Here is a 23,213-nt window from a genome sequence, read left to right as displayed (position 1 = left end):
TGACAGCCTCTGTCCTTCAAAATTAAAGTTACTCCAGATCTCTCTCTACAAAACTCTTCTTTAGGCTATCCTTTCTGGAGTAATGTATAACCTGAAAGCAGATAACTTCAGTGTTAATCTCGTGTGCTTTTAGACCCTTTTTCTTTGGTTAGTCTACTGCAGAGATGCTCAGAATAGCCTAGGCTTTGAAACTTTCAATATCATCCTTCTGGACAAAAAGAATAATTTCCATTCTGTGTAAAACTGCCCTCTACTCCTACTTCCCTTTCTGGTTCATTTCTAGGAAGGCCGGATGACTGTTTATATTTACTACTTCTCTACTGAGATTCCACTCAACTCCCAGATTTCAGGTCACCATCTTCAATCTCCTGGGTTAACAGTACAGTATGATGTTTTAGGCAAACTGCTGTAAATGACTTGTACTAAACATGCTGTAAACAAAATCAAGACAAACTATTTTTATCATGCTACCTCTAAAATGAGACGGCCATGGATACTTGACATCTTAATGAACTGAAAGAGAACAAAACACATTTTCTCACAAATTAACTCTTACAGTTCTAAACATATTAGCCTTATACTCAATAGCCACGCATTCTTCATCTTCCATCTTTTGACATATTTGTTAAAACAGGTAAACCCACTGGATACAGGTTTGTCTTTTCAGGGCAACTTGGGAGCAATGTCTTAAGAGACTTGCTCAGAATCAGACTACTGGTAAATGGAAATTGCGAGAAACAAACTCTAGTTTACAGGAAGCGGCTCTCCAACAGCTCATACTCTTGATCCTCTGTACTACTAACTGCCAAACACACAAAAAATTACCCCAAACGCAGGATCTGCTATTGTAATAAAGTACCTACTGTATCCTAAAAATAAAAAAGGGTGTTAAGAGCATCAGCATTTGGAACCTGAAGTTGTTTTCCAAATTAAGGAGGACGTGCCTCTAGTATGCGTTGCTTAATCCCCATCTCCAATTCCTAACAAACTCATAACACTCTATTTTAAACTCTAATATTACCCCAAAGAAAGTATGACAACCCCTTATTTTTATAGCTCGGGTTCCCACAGTTCTAAACAAGTGGCAATTCATTAACTCAGCATGATTTCTCAGTTTCTTCCCATCATGAACTGTCTTCTCCACATCTACTTTGATCCTACTTCTATCTTCATCACATTCCTTTTCAAGAAAACTATCGACCTTCTCCCTTCTACAAGGACTAGCTCTGAATTACTACCAGCTAATATCGGTCATGTCGATTGTAACATTTCATCTGTAACTGTAAATACAAAAACAGGTTTACATATTGCATTACAGCTCCAAGCAAGTTTGAAAAGGCCTTCCATCTTGCCTGAAATTCAGTACTTCATATTTTTGCTTTGGATAGTTTTGTAACTATTCTCATAAAATAATTTGTTTTCATTTCAGATGCCTTACTGTACTTTTCATAACTGCAACATTAATCCCTCTTTCCAAAATTAACTTTAGACTACTCAATAACAGCTACAAGTCATAATAGGTTTAGTTATAGTGCTCTTGGAAGAAAAATAACCTCATAATCAGTTCACAGACTTCTAATTTTCACTGGTGACCTACTGTATATCTTTTCTGTGGAGCATCCGATTACACTTATTTCTAAAAGCAATTTACAGTATTGTATTTGTACTGCTAACACATTTAACTTATTTTATGACACACTAAAAACAACCAATAACTCTATCTGATCTGTATTTTAGGTATGTGGACTGCACAAGTAAGTGTTGTATTAAAAACATTTCATTTGAGTGTCTTAGATGCCAATTTTGTACTTTACATATTTACAGCTATATCAAATATGTGTTGTATCCGTCTTGCCGGCTGGGATCATGAATAAGAAAGGTCAATGGTCCAGTTCATTCACCTGACTTTCAAATGAAAAATAAATACATCCATAACAACTAATTTTCCACACAGATGCAGATCTCTTCTGTGCACTCTAGCCTACACTTGCTACTTCTTCTGCCCAGAAAGAAGGGTATTTTTCCAGTGATACTGTGCTTAAAAACCAATATAAAAGTTCTACAAACCTTCTTGTTGTTTTATATAATACACCTTGAACTGTGCCGTTTTTTTTAAAAAAATCAGACATACACAGCACCACTTAACATCTTTTGTAAAAATTGACCAACTGCTTTTAGGTCAAAGGAGAGACAGCAAGCATCGGGTCAGCACACTATTCTCAATTATTATTCTTCCACCAGGAAAAAATGTTTCTGACTGCACTACAAAAATTATTTGGTGAAAACCTACTATGTTTGCCAAAAAGTTCTCTAATACAAGTTCCCGGATAATATACCCTTGCATCAATATTAGCTGCACTGAATTCCGAAAAGGTCTGAACCAGCACTTCAACCTGGAGTAAATAAAAAAAATCATAAAGTTAAAACATACAAACAAGTGCGCCTTTCTTATTAAGCTCTCCGAACGTTATCATTCTTTATATTCAGCTACATACAAACTTATGAAGGCGCACAAGATGAAATTTCAATAGTGACGGATCAGGAGCTAGGGGTGTACTATCTTTGCTGAACTGATCTGGGGATTGATATCAAGTCCAAAAAAATAGTATCAAGTTCAAAACAAACCCGCCCCCCCATCTCATACTGAATTATTCGAAACAAATGCATTCAATTTCCATTCAGAAAAAACACAAACACTACATATTCAGATAACGGGTCTGACACGAAAATATCAGTATAAAAATTAACACACAAAAGAAGTTTAGATAAATCGAGTTTATCGGCAGCTGCATCTTTCATGAAATATCAATAACACATCATGACAACCAAAACGTTCGCATTTACTGATGTGTGCTGCAGAAGAAAATGCATCTATATACATATAAAAACTATGCAGATGACAGTAGAAGCCCATACAATACTGCTTACCACTTCACACTATTTATGAATACTATTCAAAGTCACTTCGTAAACCTTCTGTACCATACGTTTATAAAAAATCCAGCCAAGAAGAGCTACATCCACAATCTACAACCGTAACTCTCCTCTATAGTCAGCTGCTCTCAGTCACCGGAAGCTCTCTGTCACTTGCGGTTCATCATCAAATGTGTGTGCAATCTGTAGCGTACAAAACCACCAAGTGGAAAAACTGGAAGTAAGACAGGAGATGCCAGCAGTTACTCTCTTGTATTAGTTGAAACGATATAAAAACAGGTCCTGCGGTTTTGAAATACACATTTATATAATATTTCACGTTACACAGCTTGTACTGATGTTTTTAGACATGCCTCAAAAATTTCTACCCAGACCGTAGTAATAGATTCTGCACAATCATCTTTTTGACAGAGGATTGTGGATAAACGTAAACGTAGCAGTACTTTTGGACTGCTTTAGGTGTAGGGGCTTTATGGTTTACTGTGTTTCATATACGTGAACGAGAAGCGTGTGCTCTTTCCTATTCGTCAATTGGTATTCCTCTAGTTTTGTCTTGACGCAAGTACGTTTTTATATGTTGCACTGTACAATTGGTAGAGAAGATGGACTGATTGAATTCGTGGAGTGTAAGTTTTAATTTTATTAAAAAATGTGGACAATTCACGTTGCTAGCTAGCACAGCGAAGTGGTAATTCGCTGGTAGTACTATACTTGAGATCAAAATGTCACGTAACGATATGGGTCTTGAACTTTTGTGCTGTAGCATCATTTTACACGTGGTTTAGGATTCTACTGAATAAAAGGGGAAAATGCAAACATGTAGAGTGTTTTTATTTGTGGGTGTATCGTTGCTTACACACAGTACTTGTAAAATTCATTACTGAATGTCCATAATGCATTGATTCTATGACCGTGTTTGCAGTGATGTTTTGTTTTTCAAATCTGCGTGTGTGTATTGTTATAGTTTGCGTTTTCTAGACATATAACGTGAATTTCTGGTGTCTTTTGTAATCTAGGTTGGTATTTATACTTGAATAAAATAGATCAAGGGATCCAGGAGGAATTATCCAGAAAGAATGCTTGCTTTACCATTGTAGTTTTTACTCCTTAACATAACTTGAATTTCATTAGTTATTTTGCAACCGTGATCCTAACTGAAATACACCCCTTATTAATATACATAACCAGTTGACCTGTATAAAACAATATCTAATTGTGCTTCCTTTTTATGACTAGTTTTCCTAGCCCCTATTTGTATAGCTAGTTCTTACCTGGTTAGTAGTATCTCTTTTTGTGCTTAATTTAGACTGTAACTGGAAGATTTTCATTCTTGAGTAAAGATGAACGTCCTGTATTTACAGAACCGTGTGTCAGGGAGCCAAGGGAATAAACGTTCAACTATTACATGGTGATGTGAATTATTTTATTCTTTCATTGTTATCAGCACTTTATTATTATAGTGACCAAACATTTTCATTTACATTTGTTTCTGTAAACATTCTTGGCTTGTAAAACCTCTTTGTTGATTATTAATAATTCCACCACTTCATCATCTCACTCAGGTTTTGCATTTTGGTAAGTCTTGCCTATAAATAATTTGTCATTGTTTAAGTTGCTGCCTTCAGCTGTCAGTTTACTGTCTGTTATTGCCTGGTTTTACCATTCAGTCTAACATATCTTTATTGAAAGGCAGTATCCCAGAGAGATGGTGAATGAGCAGATAGATGGATTGATTAACAAAAGAAAAGTTTTTTGTAGAAACCAAGAATATTAACAGAAGTAAATGAAAATGGAAAGGCTAGTGATAGTAATAATGAAGCACATGCTATGGTAATAATGAAACACATGCTATGGTAATACATTATTCTCCAGCAGTGAAAGACTAAAACACAATTGAATGATGTTATCTGGTGTGGAGACATTAAAAAGAAGCTACAGTCTTAATCTATATTAACAAAAGTTTACAATTAATAAATAATGTAATCTAGTGCTTCAAGGAGTAAAGCAAAGGAATGGTAACTTTTCTTGTGCCTTTTGCCACAGGGTAAATTCGCAAAAAGCATGAGCATCAGATTAAGGGCAACAAACATGTTCTCCTGGGTATGTTAATTGTATGGCAATAATTGTGGTGTATGTTGCTTATTGTGATAGGTCTGCAGTGTTTTACAAGGGAAAGGTTATGCATAGATTTAATAAAAATATGAGCATGGTTATGTGGTATGAACAGGTAATAATTGTGATGTCTGAAAATAAACATGCCACTTTTTTGAGTTGGCATGTAACAGATGTGCGAGTTGCATTTAAGTTTTGTGAAGCCTGTAATGTGTGTATTTCTTACTGACAAGAAAATGTGTGAACTTGTAAACTTATTAACTGTTATTTTTGTAACCTCCCCCCCCCATTTTAGCACTGAAATTGTAACTTCCTTCTGCTGTGAATTACACCAGTTTTACTTTAGATGTGAAGTGTAATGCCACAGTGCGTTTATAAGATCTATGACTTTTCCTTGGCTGGGAAAATAACACATTACAAAAAATTTATTTAAAGCAATAGCTAGCCTACTAGAGCAAGTAAACTATTAGTATGCATATGGGAACTTTGCTCTGTTGCATCTATGGTCAGTATGAAATAAAGTTCTACACCAGCTGAAGATAAAAAGAAGACATAGAACTGCCCATGCAACCTGTGCCTTGTGAGTTCTCCACACATTTCTTTCTGCCTGGAAGTTCAGAATAGTTTAGCTTAAGATTTAGTCATTTTTTATTCAGAATTATCTGGGGGAAAAGCCTTGCTATACTGTATTTTTTTAATTATCTGTTTGCTTAAAAGGATTACTTTCTGTTGCCATGTGCAATTTGTATCTCTCAATATTTAGCTGCTAACTGTATTGCTTAAGTGATTGTTTGTTTAGTAAGTAATATATTATTTATTTACTCACTTTTCCAAAGTTTGTGGCAGGTCATAAGTATATTTATGGCTAACTGGTCACAAGCTGGTGGTGTGATACCATTTGAATTTGTAAATGTTTGGCTTATTAGCAAGAGTAATAGCTGGTCAGTCCTCAGTCTGGTAGTGTAGTGTACTGGCAGTTTAGTCTCTAGTCAGGACCGGAGACTGTAGTATTAAGAGAATATTATCCCCTTCCTTGGTAATGTTTGTGGGTGTGAGTGTCAAAATGCATATGCCCTGGAACAGATAGTCTGCACCCCCACAAGGTATTCAAATGTCCTAGGCTTGGTACTCCCCAACATGCGAGTCACTGCACACACACACACCCGCCCTGTGTGGTACCCTCCCAGTTAAGGTCCGACCATAAATCGGTCTCGTTCAAATTAACTATTGGACCTGGCATCCACCTAGGAGCAGTAAAACTAAAAAAAAATTCCAACTCTAGCTACAGCCTGCTAAGCAATAGTATAAAACCTAGGAGCAATAAAACTAAAAATAATTTCCAAAGCTAACTACAACCTACTAAGCAATAGTATAAAAAGTTTCAAACCCTGGGAAACTGCCAACAATGTCTGTGGTGTACAAAGATGCCGTGTGTAAATGCATAAACAACTGTATAGCCTCAGCTGTACCCAACCAGATCAAAACCAGGTCCTCCCCAAAAAAACAAGCCACCCTGGTGGACCTCAAGTACAAATAGGTTATATATAACAACAAGAGAAAGAAACTGATGTCTAAGAGCAAGAGGTAACAGACTCACCGGAGGGGGAAAAAACTCCCATAGCTTGAACAAGCAAATTAGACATCTTGTAATGTTCTCTAAAGCTAATTGTGAAATCAAAATGGCATCCCTAGTTAAGGATAACCATAAGGCATTCTTTAGCTATGTCAGAAATGTAAAAGGAAATGCCCAGCAATGTGTCGAACTAGTTACAATGGTACCACTCTGAGGAAATTGCCAACCTGCTTGTCGTCGACAGATTGTGCACAGACTTCATCTCCCTGTCTCCACCAGCCATACCATTCCTGACACTAGTCTCCCCTCCCTAGTATCTCTAGAGAGCAGATCATATCTGTGCTCTCCAAGGCCAAAAACCGCCTCAGTGGAAGCAGACAATATCCCAGGTTGCTTAGTTAGCAATCTAAAATAAGACCTAGTGGAACCACTTGTCACCCTCTTTAACCATAGCCTGAAAACTGGCTATGTTCCAACAGAGTGGAAAACTGCAACAGTAGTCCCTTGCACAAACACAAATGGGAGCTATCAACTGAGTCTGGGAACTATAGACCCCTAAGCCTAACCAGCCTGATTTGCAAGGCCATGGAAAGAATCATCATGGACCTTAATGACATAGACGACTTTCAAACTCTTGACCCAACCTAGTTTGGCTTCATTAAGGGTAGATCATGCCTGTTAAACCTGTTAGACTTCTTTGAGAATGTCACCAAATCCCTGGATGAAGGTTAAAACAGTGCATGCTGCCGATTTGCACCTAACCAAGTCTTTTAACACAATTTCCAACTCTGGCATCACTGAGACGCTCACCCAGCTGACTATTAACCCATATGTCACTAAATGGGTAGCCAACTAGCTCACAGACAGAACTGACATTGTTAAAGTCGGGGATTCCACCACTGGCATACCACAGGGATCTGTACTGGGTCCATTACTGTTTGGAATCTATTCTTTGGATGGTCGGGCCAAAGTAGATGCCCTGTGACTTACCAAATTCACTGATTGCAAATTGGGTGCAATTATTGAGTCCCTCAATGATGTTAACATATTACAAAAGGAGCTAACACAGACAAACAATTTGTGCCAAAGCCATGAACTAAAACTAAATGCAAATTTTGGCAAAGAGGGATACCCTTTTAATTACAGTATTGATAGCAGCCCACTAAGCTCAAACCCAGTGGTGAGAGACTTGGGAACTCATGTTGATAGAAATCCAAACTTCAATCACTGTTTCCACGGTGGTAAGAAAAGCCTTCCATATCGTGCATCTCCCAAGTAAGGGTGTTGCATCCAGGTCTAAGGATGTTGTAACTCCACTGTACTCAACTGTCATTAGACCGCTAATTGATTACAATGCCCCCTTTTACATGTACCTCACCAGACACCTGCAGCAGCTGGAGAGACCACAGAGGTGTCTCACAAGGGAAATTCAGGGTTTCCAAACCATGTCTTATGTTGATAGCCTGAAACCCTGTCACTGTACTCTGTATCGTACAGGCTGCTGAGAGGCAACTTGTGCTTGATCTGCAGACCAATCTCTTACCCTGCCCTAATGGAAATGCTGCAGATCTGCAAATTAAATGGGACAAGAGTCCCTAGCTCCAGGAATCTTAACTTGACCTGTGACAGCAGCAGTACATGCTGGAGAGACAGATATGTCTCCCAGAGATTGCTGCTCTTTTGGAATAGACTCCCAGTTCATGTCAAGCAGAGCTCCTCAATGACCATGTTGAAGCGTAACCTGGACAATTGGATGGGAGACTGTAAATTCACCCTTGGGGTGGTGCTCCTGTCCCTTATGGACAGAGGTAGTTGGTGCTTGGCCTTAGACTCACTCTGCAAATCATGTCCATTTATCCATGGTAATTTGGGTAACTCTGGTATAATATGGATAAGACTGTAAGGGTAACTCAGGAATAACATGGCTATCATTGTAAGGGTCCTAGGTTCATTAGCTTAGTAATGTCCTATGAACCTATGAAGTAACTGTTTACTGTGGGCTAGTGAGCACTGGAAGACAGTGAAATCTAGATAGTGTGTGTTAAAGGAGTTGGAGAACTAAGCCAAAGACTCTGCTTGGGGGGGGTTATGCATTGTAAAGCCTGTTTGTGGGTGTGAATAGTGTAAGCCCAGGTACTTGCGTATTATTGCAACCAGGTTCCAGAATGATAATACACAAGTACCATTACGTATTCTTCTACAGCATTGTGCCAAAACATTAACGAGTTAAACATTCTGCATCCTAAACTGTGCAGTACTGAGACATTCAAGCAATAATATATATCATCCACAGTTAATCTCTTTATAGTGTAAGCAGTCTGATTGACATAACCAGATCCTTTTACTGTTTAGGTAAGTGAATACTCAAAAATTAGCGTAGCTGTGGTCTTTATATTTTTAAGGTACAATTCTGGAGGGTTTTTTTTTCCTTGTTACTGTGTAAAGCAGCCTGCAAATACCTGAGAAGGTTTGTTAGAAAAATTAAAGAACAACTTAAAGTGGGTTATTCTGTAGTTTAGAGTCTTACTCCTCTCTCGGGAAATATACAGTAAAAAAATCTGTGCTAACATATTCTTGAGTAGTTTGGGACCTGGTTGCGATAATATGTAAGTACCCAAGTCCATTCCCAAGGTGACCATGTATTTTTCCTGCAGGGTCTTGAGACCAAGCTGCACTTAGTGAATTGCTTATTGATTGATATTTTTGTACTTTTTGTGTACTTTAATCCATTTAAAAATAATAGTATGACTTAAGAGACAATAGCCTTGAAGGCCATCATATTTAAGATTTTTAGATTAAAAGATTTAAGTGGTAGGAGGCTGGGTGGATTCAAGCACCTTCATCTTTTATTATTATCATAAAAATGTTATAAATAGACATTCTGGATATTGCGCAAGTTTTATTACATTCTTTTATTCTTTAGTTAAAGTAGTTAAGGAGACAAGGGGTTAGAGACCTGGAAATCTCTTGGATGTTAAAAGAATTTGCTGGGCAAGTCAGATTAAATGTCCATGGGCATCCAGTGTTAAATGTAATTTAAATGTTAACTTTGAAAAATAAATTAAAACATTTTTTTAAACCATTGATTTTATATCGTGTCATATGACAAATAATATTGTAAGAGTGTCTAAGGAAGTAGTGTTTTGACATCTGGTCTGCTTTCATATGGTTAATCCTTCCTGTGTGCTGTAGAATTCAACTGTTTTGATTAATGCTGAATTTGGATATAAGTGCTTACAAAAAGTAATTGCGAGGTTAGCATTAGTAGATATGAAACAGGTTGCTTACCCACAACTCAGGCCAACTTTAGCCCTGTACATCTGTTTAGGAAAAAAAAAAGCTTTCAGTTGCTTGGTGCTTCTCTTTTAATAAATATACCCATACTGTCATTCAGTCTGTGTATCCAAGCAGAGCTTTCATGTCATCTTGTCTGAGAAACTGGCCTAGTCTCAAGGGTAATTTATTTACTTTCTCAGTCATTCATCCAACTATTGAAGTGAAGACTTTACCCTTACAGAGCACCTTCTGAAAAGCAGAACATGAGAATTAAAATGCCGGTTTTCTTTGAATTTATTTGGCTACTAAGTCCACATGTACTGTTTCATTGTCGCTTCAGAATAATCATGTTACACAAATACAGGTCTCCAGCCACTAGTAATTTTCTGCCTAGATGCTGCAACTTCCGTACTACTTGCTCTTTATAACATCTCAAAAAGTCTGTCAGTATCCATACAGATTTTCCATATTTGACATCCAGTCTAGCAATGGCATTAACTTCACAACTGCTATCCTGAACAAATCTTTCATGAATCCAGTCCACTCTGCCATCTAATCCTCACATTTCTTCATATCCATCCCTTTCTCATATTCCAAAACACTGTACATGGTTAAATTTCATTTTTTTCCGTGTGTTTCATTTTAAGTGGTGTTCAGATTGTTTTATCAGCTTAACTGCCATGTTCTGTATCTCTCACATTTATAACAGGCAAAGTGTCTGCCTGCTTGTCCTATAGGACTCCACTTCATCCATTGCAGACACTCCAATGTGTTAAAATATATACTTCAGACATTAAATTTGGGCTCCACCGCTCAGTGTATGTGGTGTCCAAGCTGTTTGTGACCCTTTCTGCATTTGACCTCAGCACTTGTTTTGTTTCTGGAATTGCTGTCCACTGATCTTCACAACCACCCAACTGCTTCACCTCCAGAATAACTGGATTCCACCTTACATTCCAATATTTTCGTTACCAGTCAATAGTTAATGCCGTCATTCTAGTTTGCCAAAAATAACGTTGAATGAACTGCGTTTTTTCTTCTACTTAGATTTTTTAACTTCTAGGTAAATGAAGAAGCCCAGCTAGACATCGGCTTCAGAAGGCACCACACCAGTTCCTTTTTTGTTGGTAACACAAAGGTTGTGTGATATTCACAGATATACTACTGGGTTACAAATGCATCTGCAGTGACTGACATTGTGTGTAGAAAACTGGTACTGGGATTTAATGTTAAAACATGCAACATTCTACACTTCGGAAGGGAAGCCTAGTAAAAACATCCATATTTGCTCAGGTGACCTTAAGTAGAATCAAAAACACCAGTTTAAATATAATCCCCCTTAAGCTGAATCACACTATTTAATGTGAAAAGACAATAGCAAAGTCTAGTAAAGTGTGTGTGTGTGTGTGTGTGTGTGTGTGTGTGTGTGTGTGTGTGTGTGTGTGTGTGTGTGTGTTTGTATATACACAGAGGTAGATTCCAGGGATAGTGAGGTCATCATCCTATTTACCCTGTGTACATTAAGCTGATAGAACTACACAATTCTAGTATGGTGAAAGATATGAAAGATAAGCAGTTACCTATTGTACGGTGTTGAAAATACAATTAAGTAATTTATATAACTATATTTAACATTCCTTAATTACCCATTCTCGATGGATGTTAAAGGGATGCATCAGATGAAGCCCTCTACAGGGAAGTCTTGCTTTCCACTTCATCCAAGGATATCAGTCTCTGTGCAGGTGTAACTCAGATTCTTCAAACATATGTACTCCAGCAAGTTATGTTTCCATGTCTGCATAATGCAGTGCACAAGTAAAGAAGGGAAAAGGGTAGAGGGTGTAATCTGGGAGAAAGTGTATACGTTTTTGAGAAGAGAAGTTAGTTTTTTGTGTTTTGTTTTTTTCCTACATGCCATTTGCTCTTAGGCCTGTCAGCTATTAACCCTGAGCTAGTGAGGCTTGAGCCCATTTGTTTCCTTAAATTATGTAGCCATAACACAAAGGTGAGAGTCATCCAGGGGAGCCGTCATTCTGGCAGCCCTAGTGGTACATTATGCCACTGAGTGTGCTGTACCAACTCTCTGCATACCATGGGTATCCTTTTCTACAGCAAGGTTAGTTTAGTTTGCCTCACAGAGTGGGGCCCAAGATGACCTTACTGTGCATGTCCCCAGCTACAGCTAAGGAGCCCTCACCCTATCAGTCAGGTAATTCAGACTTACCCCTGGGGCAGAAGGTGTCCTTATTTTGTATTTACCCTGCCAGTAGCTGCCGCTGTACACAGCAGCCAGCATAGTTTGGAGATTGGGCTATAGAATCATATCCTTTATAGCACCAACTGCTGGTGGCTGATGTAGGCAATTCATCATTACAGGCTATTCAGTGCCTTCCCTTTACAAGTGTATGCTCCACACTCGTTCTCAAGCTGCTCCACACTCATGTTCTCAAGCTGCTATCACCTGCTTGGGATACCAAGCCCTCATCTTCTCAGTCAACAGTCTTTGTCGAAGCCTCTACTTTCCCTTGAAGCATTGACCAGCTGGGAAACTTGTGCCCCCACCTCAGAATGAGCAAGCCCATATTGGCCACCCATCTTCCCTCTCTAGCTGTTCAATACCTGAGCTGGTAATGCAGAGGGTGGAGATTAGTCTGAAAAAAAGTACATTGCTTGGAGACAAAGACAGTGAGGATGAAGAGGAAGTAAATGGGAGAGAAGAGTAGTAGCAGCACCTGGAAGTGGGACGTTTCAAACGGGACATGAGACAAATACATTGCAGAGAGTGCAGTAGTCCCTGCAATTTTGTTGCTTGAGGCAATGGTGCAGTGTAATTCATTAGAGCAGTTCAGAGTAACCTAAGACTGAACAGTGGAGGTTATGGTAGTGGCAGCTTATGGCAGCTAACTGCAGTATTTGTGCAGACTTAATAGGCCATCACTTTTCTTCCATCAACACTGTTAAAGTCCCAAAACGGTTAACATTTGTGGCAGGACATGCCCTTAAGCCTGTGATATGGCAGGATGCATAAGTAACCTTGATAGTAGGCTTACATGTGATGCATGCAAATTTGTCATGCAAGCATTTGCAGCATGTTTATGAACTTGCACATCCAAGGACCAGAATTAGTTCACTGCTTTACTTTTCGGAGAAAGTGTAAATTGCCAAAAACGTCATGCTGTGTTGCAGCTCTCATGTAACTTATGAAGTGGCAAATCAGCATGATGTCAATTAAGTATGGGTAACTATATCTTTATAGTAGAATTCACGTGGCTGACTGGGGTATGGTAACATACATAATACCCCTGCTTATCTTTGTAACAGATGATCAGATGGCAGATCGTGATTGCTGGCATTTTGTCTTTACTTATATATGTTTCTATATAAATATGTATAATGTGTGTGTATCTGTATGCATACATGTATACGTGTCTATGTGCGTGTATATATGTTGTTGTGTCTTTCGGCTTATCCCGGTTAGGGGTCGCCACAGCGGAACTCCGGTCCACTAATGTTTGGTAGTGGATTTTTACGTGCCGAGATACCAGCCCTGACGCACAACCTTTAACGTAGGCATGTCCATTCATGCATGCCTCCACACAGAAGATGCTCTACCTGAGAATCGAACGCAGCAACGTCTTTGCTGTGAGGCGACAACGCTACTGCAGTACCACTGCATGCATATATTTGTATACTTGTGTGTGTGTGTGTGTGTGTGTGTGTGTGTGTGTGTGTGTGTGTGTGTGTGTGTGTGTGTGTGTGTATGTATGTATATATGTGTATATTTGCATTTAAAGTGGAACCTGTGTGTTGAAAGACAGCCTTACAAGACTATCTGCAAATATATAGAGCGGAGTATATTTTTCTGTATTATTCTGTATTATAGAGCTAAATTGTTGCTTAGATATCTGTTGTCTTACTGTTCTGCAAATATACAGAGATCAGTATATATATTTTTGGTTTTATAATTTGCACTCTGATTCCTCACATCTCTGTTGACCCCCCCCCCCCCCGTTCTTGGTTGTAGTTTAAATTTGGTGGCTTTTGCAGTGCCCGCCCCACTGTAGATTTGATCTAGGACACTCCCCCAGTCCCATCTCTTTACCGCATTCTGTTCTACCTAATAAACCCTTTCTGTACTTGCTTTTAGTCCTTTTTAATTTAATTACATTTTTTCAAACTGTGTGTGGACTAATATTGCTACATACTCAAGTGTGTCAGCTTGCACTGCATGTGAATTGTTTTTACTACTGTTTTTGCTACTTTTCTGAAAAAAAAAAAATTGTAAGCCTGTTTACTACCTTTCCTGTAATTAGTGTTCCAGATACAGATTTGCGGTATCCAGGACTATTTGTAAGCTTCTGAGCCCCCCAAGCCTTTCTGTGTTTGAGGGAAGCCTTCTAGCTTATCAGTGGGAGTGGTAAGCACTAGGTAACCTGTCTACCACATAAGGAGTGGTTCTGGCCCATAATTTGTAGTTATTGGCCGTTCCGGTCTTAATCTCTCTCAACTTTCTGATTTGAAGGCCTGCATTTGCACTTGTTTCTGTCCTGTAACTCCTGGGCCCATCTCATTTGCTCACTCTTTTTTTTTTTTTTTTTTTATCTGCTTTTACTGTATTTGTGTTTCTTCCTACTTTATTTTGCGTTTGCGTCATCTTAAAAGTACTCAATTGTATTTATTACTGCTTGGTGTAACTCATTCTAAGCCTTTTAGTTTAAGCACTTGGGCTTCAGACCAGTTGTTTTACATTAAGAAGGTTTGTGGTCTGCACTGTAGTGGCAGAACAGGTAGCTTACATCCTTCTAAGTTGGGAACTGCTGATTGAGGGCTCAGTGTGTTATTCTAAAAGTGTATTAGTTCTGGTTTAAGCACTTGGGCTTCAGGCCAGTTATTTTACATTAAGAAGGTTCGTGGTCTGCACTCTTGTGGGAGGAGAGGCTGGACTCTGCCCTTCTGAGCTGGGAATTTCTGGTTAAAGGCTTATAGTGCCTGCATATTTGAACTGTTGCTTACTGAAATTGGTACACCATGTTTGCTGTAGCATAGACTAGATCCAGGCCTGCTGAATCTAGCTTTGTTTGTTTGCTTGTTATTTCCCTGAAATGCTAATTCCACCTAAAACGCGGCTTTTCAGCGCTTCTGTGGATCCCTAGTGATATCTGCATTGCTTACTGTACTTATTTCCTTGTTTCACTTGACAGAAAGTTACTGTTTGCCGTTTTTGCATTTAAGTTACCTGTAACACATTGCATTTAAGTTACCTGGCACTTGCTCACTAAAGCAATTATATAAGTCAGCACTAAAAAATTAAAAGCACTACACCCTCACAAACTCCTTTGAGTACCTTGTTCCCCATTGGCCCTTTTTTTTCAATTATAAAGGAATTCCCAATACTATTCTAGCATGTCCAAAGGTCAGTTGTCAATCTCCTCTCCGGTCCAGCTGGTGAATCTGGGAATCTTGAGGCAATGTTACAACTGCCTCATGTACACAGACAACCCTCTCCTCCTCCCAACAAATTCCAACACATGTGAGAGATGCAACCATATAGCCATACTGGAGGCTAACCTCTCTCAACTCGGTACTGGTGAAACCAGTCAGGAGGAGAAGGAAACCACACTCACTACAATTCCAGTCTCGCATAGACCTACTACGACAGCAAACCAAACACATAAACACACAAAAATATACTCGGAGGCTCTAAATAAAAATCTGCCTAAGCAGCAGAGACCTCCAAAGCAGACACCCAAGCAACCGCTACCCCAAAACAAAACACGTGCAACACATTGCTCACAAAGCCAGTGTGCCGAGCAGTCACAGCCCTTAAGGCTAAACACACCTGATACACTTGTAATAGGTGACTCTATCATCAGGCACACTGGCGTCCCGCTCACCAGGCTGAACAAGGAGAAGGTCACAGTGAGCTGCCTGTCGGGCGCTAGGATCCACCACATAACACGAGCACTCAGGTCACTCCAAGGCAAGTACAAATATGACTCTGTCATTGTCCATGCTGGTGTGAATGACCTGAGACGTACCTCCCTGGACTACATGAAAAGAGACATAGAGGAGCTCTCTGAGCATGTAGCCCAGGCCAGTATGATCCTGACCTTGAGTAGCATCTTACCCTCACTAAGAATGATGCCACAATATGAAGACAAGATGATCGATTTCAACAATTGGCTTAAGTATTGGTGTCATTCAAAGGGGATCCAATGCCTGTCAGCCTGGGATGACATGCTCGACAAGCCACGATGCTTCACTAGGGACGGCTTGCACCTGTCACCCCTGGGCTTTTGGATATTGGCAAAGGCTCTTGCTACCCCCATAGTGCCTTTTTTAGGCAAGGCTCAAAAGACAAACCCACCTCCATAGGTATCACAAGGGATAAGAAACTAAGAGTAATGCTACTCACCGCCAGAAGTCTAAACCTCAAGATGCATGCACTCGAAACTCTCCTTAGCATGGAGAACATCGATATCTGTGCAGTAACAGAAACCGGGTTCAAGGCTCCCGAGAGCACCCCAGCACTACCAGGTTATACCTCATACCATGCTTTTCGGCCCCAAAACTTGGACCGAACCACAAAAGGAGGGGGAGTATCAATATTTGTCAAAGATACCCACACCGCCAGGTTGGCGGCACAGCACGAAGCATCAGAGACTATCCATGTGCAACTAACAGTGGGTAAAACTGCCTTCCAGTTTATAGCCTGCCACAAACCCAGGAACCCCACTCATCCTTCCTGAGAACACTGGAAAATATGAAGGTCTCTCCAAACACCATTATATTGGGCGACTTCAACTACCCAAACATAGACTGGGAATATTACTCTAGCTCCAACACCCTAGCCCAAAGGTTCCTAGAATTTATAAACTCAAATGCTATGGAACAACTTGTTACTACTCCCACAAGAGGGGAAAACATACTGGACCTGATCATCACCAACATGGGGACTCTATGCTCCAGACCAGAAGTGTATCCCTCACTGGTAAGATCAGACCATAAACTAATCTCACTGGATATTCACATCCCGACTCCACCCCCTGCCCTGAAAACCACAGTGAAAAACTTCTCTAAAGCAAATTTCACACTCCTCAAAACCGAGGTGGAATCCTTCAAAGCCCCCGGGCCTGTGGAAAATACGGCCCAGACAGCAGAATCCTTTATAAACGCATTCTATGAACACCTTCAGGAATGCATGGATCGTGCAATCCCAAATAAAACCAAGACCCAATCCTCCAAAGGCAGATGTCCTGTCTGGTGGACCCCAGCCATAAACAAACTATACAATAGAAGGAGGAAGCTACTACATGATAGAGCAAAATCCCAAAAAGGGAAGGCATCTCTGATCAGTATTAGCTAAAAACTACGGGCACTCATAAAATCATCTAAGGCCAGCTATGACAGAAGTATTGCACAGGACACTAAGGATAATCACAAGGCTTTCTTTAGTTATGTTAGGAACCTGGGTGGGAATTCCCAGATATGCTCAGAATTAGTCCAAAATGACAAAAAAATACACCGAACCCACAGACATTGCAAACATCCTAGCTGACTGGTTCAGTGTAAACTTCTCCCCCCACTCCCCACCAAAAGGGCAAATATCTATCCCAGCAGAGTGCTGCCCCCCTGACATTTCAGATGCTCAGGTAAGAGCTGCCCTCTCCAAAGCAAAAAACACAGCATCAATGGGACCAGACGGTGTCCCGGGCTGCGTCCTACATGAACTCCAAGAAGAGCTAAACCCAAACGTAAAACTACTGTTCAGTCTCAGCCTTATTACAGGATATGTACCCAAAGAGTGGCGTACAGCAACAGTGGTCCCTCTTCACAAAGGTGGTGCCTCAACGGATCCTGGAAACTATTGCCCCATAAGCCTGACTAGCTTGGTCTGCAAAGCTATGGAAAGGATCATCATGGACCTCATAAATAAAGATATTGGGGACCTACAGACACTGGATCCTACCCAGTTCGGCTTTAAGGGCAGATCCTGCCTCTTAAACCTGGTTGATTTCTTTGAAACGGTCACCAAGGCCATTGATGAGGGGAAGGTGGTCCACACAGCCTACCTGGACCTCGCAAAAGCCTTCGATACAATACCCCACTCGGGCATTATAGATAAGCTCACCAGCTTAAATATAAACCCCTATGTCACTAGATGGGTTGCAAACTGGCTCAGGGACAGAACCACAAACAAACACAGTTGGCCAGCAAGTTGCAGTTGTACAAAATTTAACCAGCCTAAGACAGATGGTGGAAATTCAGACTTTAATTCCCAAATTAACAAACCGGTTTCGGCATAAGCATGCCTTCTTCAGTGTAAGGCATGCTTATGCCGAAACCGGTTTGTTAATTTGGGAATTAAAGTCTGAATTTCCACCATCTGTCTTAGGCTGGTTAAATTTTGTACAACTGCAACTTGCTGGCCAACTGTTTGTTTGTGGTACTTTCCGGCCGTGGATTACCCACGCGCACAGCAATTGGTTTGGTCTTTGAGGGACAGAACCCACATGGTTAGAATTGCTGGAGCCATGTCAGACTCCAAACCAGTTACAAGTGGCATCCCACAAGGCTCAGTCCTGGGACCTCTCTTGTTCGGTATATATTTCTCAGAGGTACAGGCCAACATGGAAGGACTGTGGCTGACCAAGTTCGCCATAATAGACTCTCCAGCCGACACAAGCATCCTCCAAAAGGGCCTCATAGAAACAGACAACTGGTGCCAGAGCCATGGCCTCAAGCTAAACGCTAAAAAGTGTATAGTCATCCCCTTTGGCAAAAACAAAGTGCCCACAAATTACCACATAGGTGGTAATCCATTAAGTACAGAAGAAGTAATTGGGGACCTGGGGACCCAAGTTGATAGCAGTCTCTCATTTGACAACCATGTGGCCAAAGTGGTTAGAAAAACATTTTATATAGCCCACCTAATCATGAAGGGATTCGCATCTAGATCGGGGAGGTCATCATGCCTCATTACTCATCCCTCATCAGGCCCATAATTGAGTACAATGCCCCTTTTGGGATGTACCTTACCAGACACCTGCAGCAACTGGAAAGACCCCAAAAGTACCTCACTAAGAGGATCAAAGGGCTCAAACAGATGCCATATGCTGCCCGGTTAAAGAAACTTCAGCTCTGCTCAGTGGCATACCGCCTACTCAGAGGCGATCTGTGCCTGACTTATAAAACCATGTCCAACCCGGAATTAATGGACATGCTGCACCTCAGAAAATCAAAATCCCATCGAACTATACGCTCGAGAGACTTGAACCTCAGCACTGAAATAAATAGGACATGCTGGAGGGACAGATTCATAACCCAGAGGCTCCCTTCACTCTGGAATAAAATCCCAGTCCAGGTTAGGCAGAGTCCCTCACTGACTCTCTTCAAGAGGAATCTTGATGAGTGGATGGGGGATCGTAGGTTTACCCCGGGTATCACTTCTGTGTTACTGTTAGACAGAGGCACAGTATACTAACCTCAAAAAAGGGCATAGCAAAATTTATTTAAAATGGGTGGCGAAAGCCAAACACACTCTGGCCAGGCTTATAAATGCCCTAGGGCAGATAGCCTAGTATGAACCTATGAACCTACGCGCGCACACGTGCAATATTTATGTATACATACATTATATGAGTTGTCATTCGTAACAATAAATAGTGGTTAGAAGTAAAAGCATATGGTCTATTCCTTTGTCTTTCGGCATGCTGTCTGCTTTCTATAGAAGATCACGTTGCAGCAGGGCAGGGAGTTTGCCTTTACCTAGTTATGGTTCGATCTCAGAGTTGGCATATATATAATTAGAAGGGGTTGTGTTGGGTGCAGAGGGACTTGCCAGACTGCAGAACTATTTTATTGTATTTTCAATCATTTTATATTTAATCTGAAATGATGATTGTGTATTCTTTGTTTTTGTAGTTCGGTAATGAAATAATCCTGTGTGTGTCTGTTCATGGTTGTGTGTGTGTGTATATGCAGACATACACATATTACAAAAACTCGAACAACAGTATCACTGACACTTAGATCATCAGAAAAAATCCCCAATTGCACATTCAGTTGATCAAGCAGCACCCACGTCCTACATATTTTTTTATATTTATATGTACTTTTTTAATGCAGTATTGTGTATAACAGTATATTTAGTAGTCATGCATATTTAGTATTCGGGATATTGCACTCAAGTTACTTTATCAGAAAGAATTCTGCAGTAGTAGCAGTTGTGCTCACCAGTTAATATTGCCTCTGAGGGATGATGATGATTGTCCTGTATATGTCATTGTATTCCTTTGGAGCTGCCATTGATCTGTGACTGCTGCTGTTGTGCGATTGCTTTGTAAATTTTCATTTAAGGTTTGCAGTTTTTCTTTGTTTCTTTTCTTCTGCTGTTATTGCAATTTTTCAGCTTAAGTTTGTTTTGCTCTACATTTGTTTTATTTTGTTTTAAGTTTTAAAACTAATCATTTAGGGCAGTTTCTGTTCTCTGCTCTCACTGCAAGGAGATTAAGACTTTGCGATCTGTGGAAAGAGATGAGAAGCAGCATTTTGTTATTTAAAATAAGCAGAGTTGGGAAAGTGTTTAATCTTTTGGAGCTGGTGCTGATTTGTTACTGATGTTGTTGTGAGACTGTTTCCTATGCATCCACCCATCATTTCTATTGTGCTAATATGAGGTCCACCTCTTCTGTGCATTTGACTTTGGAAGCCTATCACAGATTAATCATGTTGCGTCATGCTATTCATCACTTTAAGTTCAAACAAGGAATGTCCCCTTGGACTGTTAACTTCAGATGCCCTGTCTTTCATATCTTTCACTATTTAGTGCATACAACAATTCCTGGAGGATCAATCCATTTTCTTTCGTCCTACTTTTGAAGTCGCAAGCATTTGGGCAGAGCTACCAGTTACTAGAAGAGTACAAACCAGTTCTCGGGGAATCCGCTTGGGATTAGCTGTCTTGTTTTGCTCTTGATGAGAGAAGGAACATAAGGACATTCTCTTGCCTTCCTAGAGACCACCCATCACTGGAAAGTCTGAAAGCTTTTTCTTAGGAGCCAACTTCGGAATAGTGATGATGTTTGCTCCTGATTAAAAGAAGAAGCATAGGGGCATTTTCCAATCGGTAATGGTCAGGAATCATTATGTATGGGACTTCCCAGACTGTTTTTTTTTCTAGACTATTGTACAGCTTCACTCTCTTGTACTGAGTTGGTGTATGTGCTTTCCAGGGAATCTACCTGTGGTGTCTAAGTGCCTCTGAGGTTGCCGGTAGGATCCCAGCCTTTCTCACATGCTTAGTCTTCTGCACAAGTCAAGAGGCCAAGAAAAACAGAAGCCAAAAGTGGTCAGAGACTGGTGTCTTTGGAGTGCAGGTGATTTTTTTTCTCCCAGTTAGGATATGTGAGAGATGTGATTCCTTTTCTTCTCTGCTTTTTTTTGGGATAAGCAGTGTTTGAATTCATGTCATTGTGTTAAGAATGGTTTACAAACTTCAAGTTGTGTCAGTTTCAATCAGGCTGGTCTTTTATTATAGGCAGATTAGTGCTGAGGTGTGTTTTAAAGTACAAATTTTAGCAGGAATTTTAAATCAATTTTATGTGGAAGAAGACCACCTGTACTCCAAAGACACCAAATGGTCTGTGAGGAATCTCCACCTTTTTGTTTCACTCAAATGAGGGGGGGGGGGGTGCACAGTGGGTGGGTGGTTTCCTGTCGTGCTGCTCCTTCATCTATGTGACAACTTTTACAACGTGAACATTAAGGTTTATAATATCCATCATCGTTTGTTCATTCATAGTTACTATTCTACCATCACACAGCTATATATATATATATATATATATATATATATATATATATATATGTTTACACCTGCTCTTTAACATGAAATGTAACTAAATTGTTCATTAATATTGTGTCTGTATCTAAAGGTAACATGTACCTAATAAATTGCACCTCTCTAGCATGAAACATAATTGTAAATTGTTCTTCTTTTCTATATTGTATCTGTATCTAAACTTTGTAACATGGAGCTTTTCTCCCCGGGCCTCCACTGAAAACAGGCTCCCTGAGCCCAGTGGGACATCCCCGGTCATCAAACTGGAAATAAATAGTAGTATGTTTACAGAAAATCATGTAATTGTCCTCTATCTGAAAAATAGCTTTAGAATATTTGTTACTTTCAGCTGCGCTTTCGCTATGGCTTCATCAGACCTACCTAATGTAAACTTTCTTGTCTGTAAATAAGTAGGGATGGGGATACGTGTGTTGAGACACATTACCCCTAAAGTGTACCAATATAAGGTTATCCAACTTTTCCAGGACTTAAACTTCATGTTCTGACTAATTTTATTGTAAAATAGTCATTGTCTGTTTTTCTTGTTTTATGTCAAATTACCCACAACCCTAACTTGGGGAGCCTGAAAGTCACCTTTAACAATCCAGCTATTACTTCAGTGCTAGCTACAGAGTCCCATCAGTGACTCCCAAAAATCTTGAAAATTACCTTAGTAACACTGAGGGGCTAAATATCAAATTAAGTGCGAGGGGATTTCCATTGCACAAGCATTGACTGACAAAATGACACCTCTTAACTGGATATGCTTACCATTTCCTAAATGTTAATTCCAGTGCACCAGAGCAAATTGTAAAACTACCCACTAGGGCTGTAATATCCTTGACCTTGTCCTTACCAACATAGCCCTACTTATACACCACACATGCCTCATCCCTGTTTAAATCAGACCACAAATCAGTGGCTTTCTCTGTCATGCATAATGGTTCTACACCAGCATCAAACTTAAACCTTCTTTAGGGACTTCTCCAGGGCAAGCCTACTTTAACTTGTAGAAAAGCTATACAAAATTACAAATAATCCCCCCTCAAGTGGACCCAACTGAGGGGGCTGTCGCATTCACCACCAGTTTTTACCGGCACATGAACAGCTGCCTAAAGTCTGCAACAGTCTTCACTAAATGTAGTGGTGTATTCAGGTATAAACCTCTTTGAAGCTTCCATTTCAGTTAGCTGTGTAACAAAAAGAGGAAAATGACAATTTTGAAAGATGTCCTCACCTCGAGGTAACCCTGCCAGCAATGAACTTAAGAACACTGTTAGAAAATGTAAAGCAAAGTACGAACTTAAGGTCAGTACAGATACCAAAGAAAACTACCAATCTTTACTTCAGTTATGCCAGGAAATTAAAGAATATTATACAATGACCCCCCATTAATATTCCAAAATGTGCACGCTGATTGGTCAGCGTGCACGTTGTAAATCGAGTTATAGTAATGGAAAAAGGTCCCGTCGCCTA

At 40.0% G+C, this 23,213-nt stretch overlaps 2 protein-coding genes across 2 annotated transcripts in view; one reads left to right on the top strand and one right to left on the bottom strand.

Annotated features, from left to right (window-relative positions):
* GDAP2 (ganglioside induced differentiation associated protein 2) overlaps nt 1-3,264 on the bottom strand; it is an 835,060-nt gene extending 831,796 nt beyond the window's left edge. The window contains exon 1 of the mRNA XM_044071479.1: nt 2,929-3,264. The gene's annotated coding sequence lies outside the window, so the exon portion shown is untranslated. The remainder of the gene's footprint in view (nt 1-2,928) is intronic.
* Nucleotides 3,265-3,392: 128 nt separating this feature from the next.
* Nucleotides 3,393-23,213, top strand: part of LOC122802408 (WD repeat-containing protein 3-like) — a 270,090-nt gene continuing 250,269 nt past the window's right edge. Inside the window, exons 1-2 of the mRNA XM_044072031.1 lie at nt 3,393-3,560; nt 3,758-3,760. The gene's annotated coding sequence lies outside the window, so the exon portion shown is untranslated. The remainder of the gene's footprint in view (nt 3,561-3,757; nt 3,761-23,213) is intronic.

The sequence above is a fragment of the Protopterus annectens genome, chromosome 5.part0 (assembly GCF_019279795.1).
Source record: "Protopterus annectens isolate FY-2018-M chromosome 5.part0, PAN1.0, whole genome shotgun sequence".
NCBI lineage: Eukaryota > Metazoa > Chordata > Ceratodontiformes > Protopteridae > Protopterus > Protopterus annectens.
This window is presented reverse-complemented; position numbering and strand designations above follow the sequence as displayed.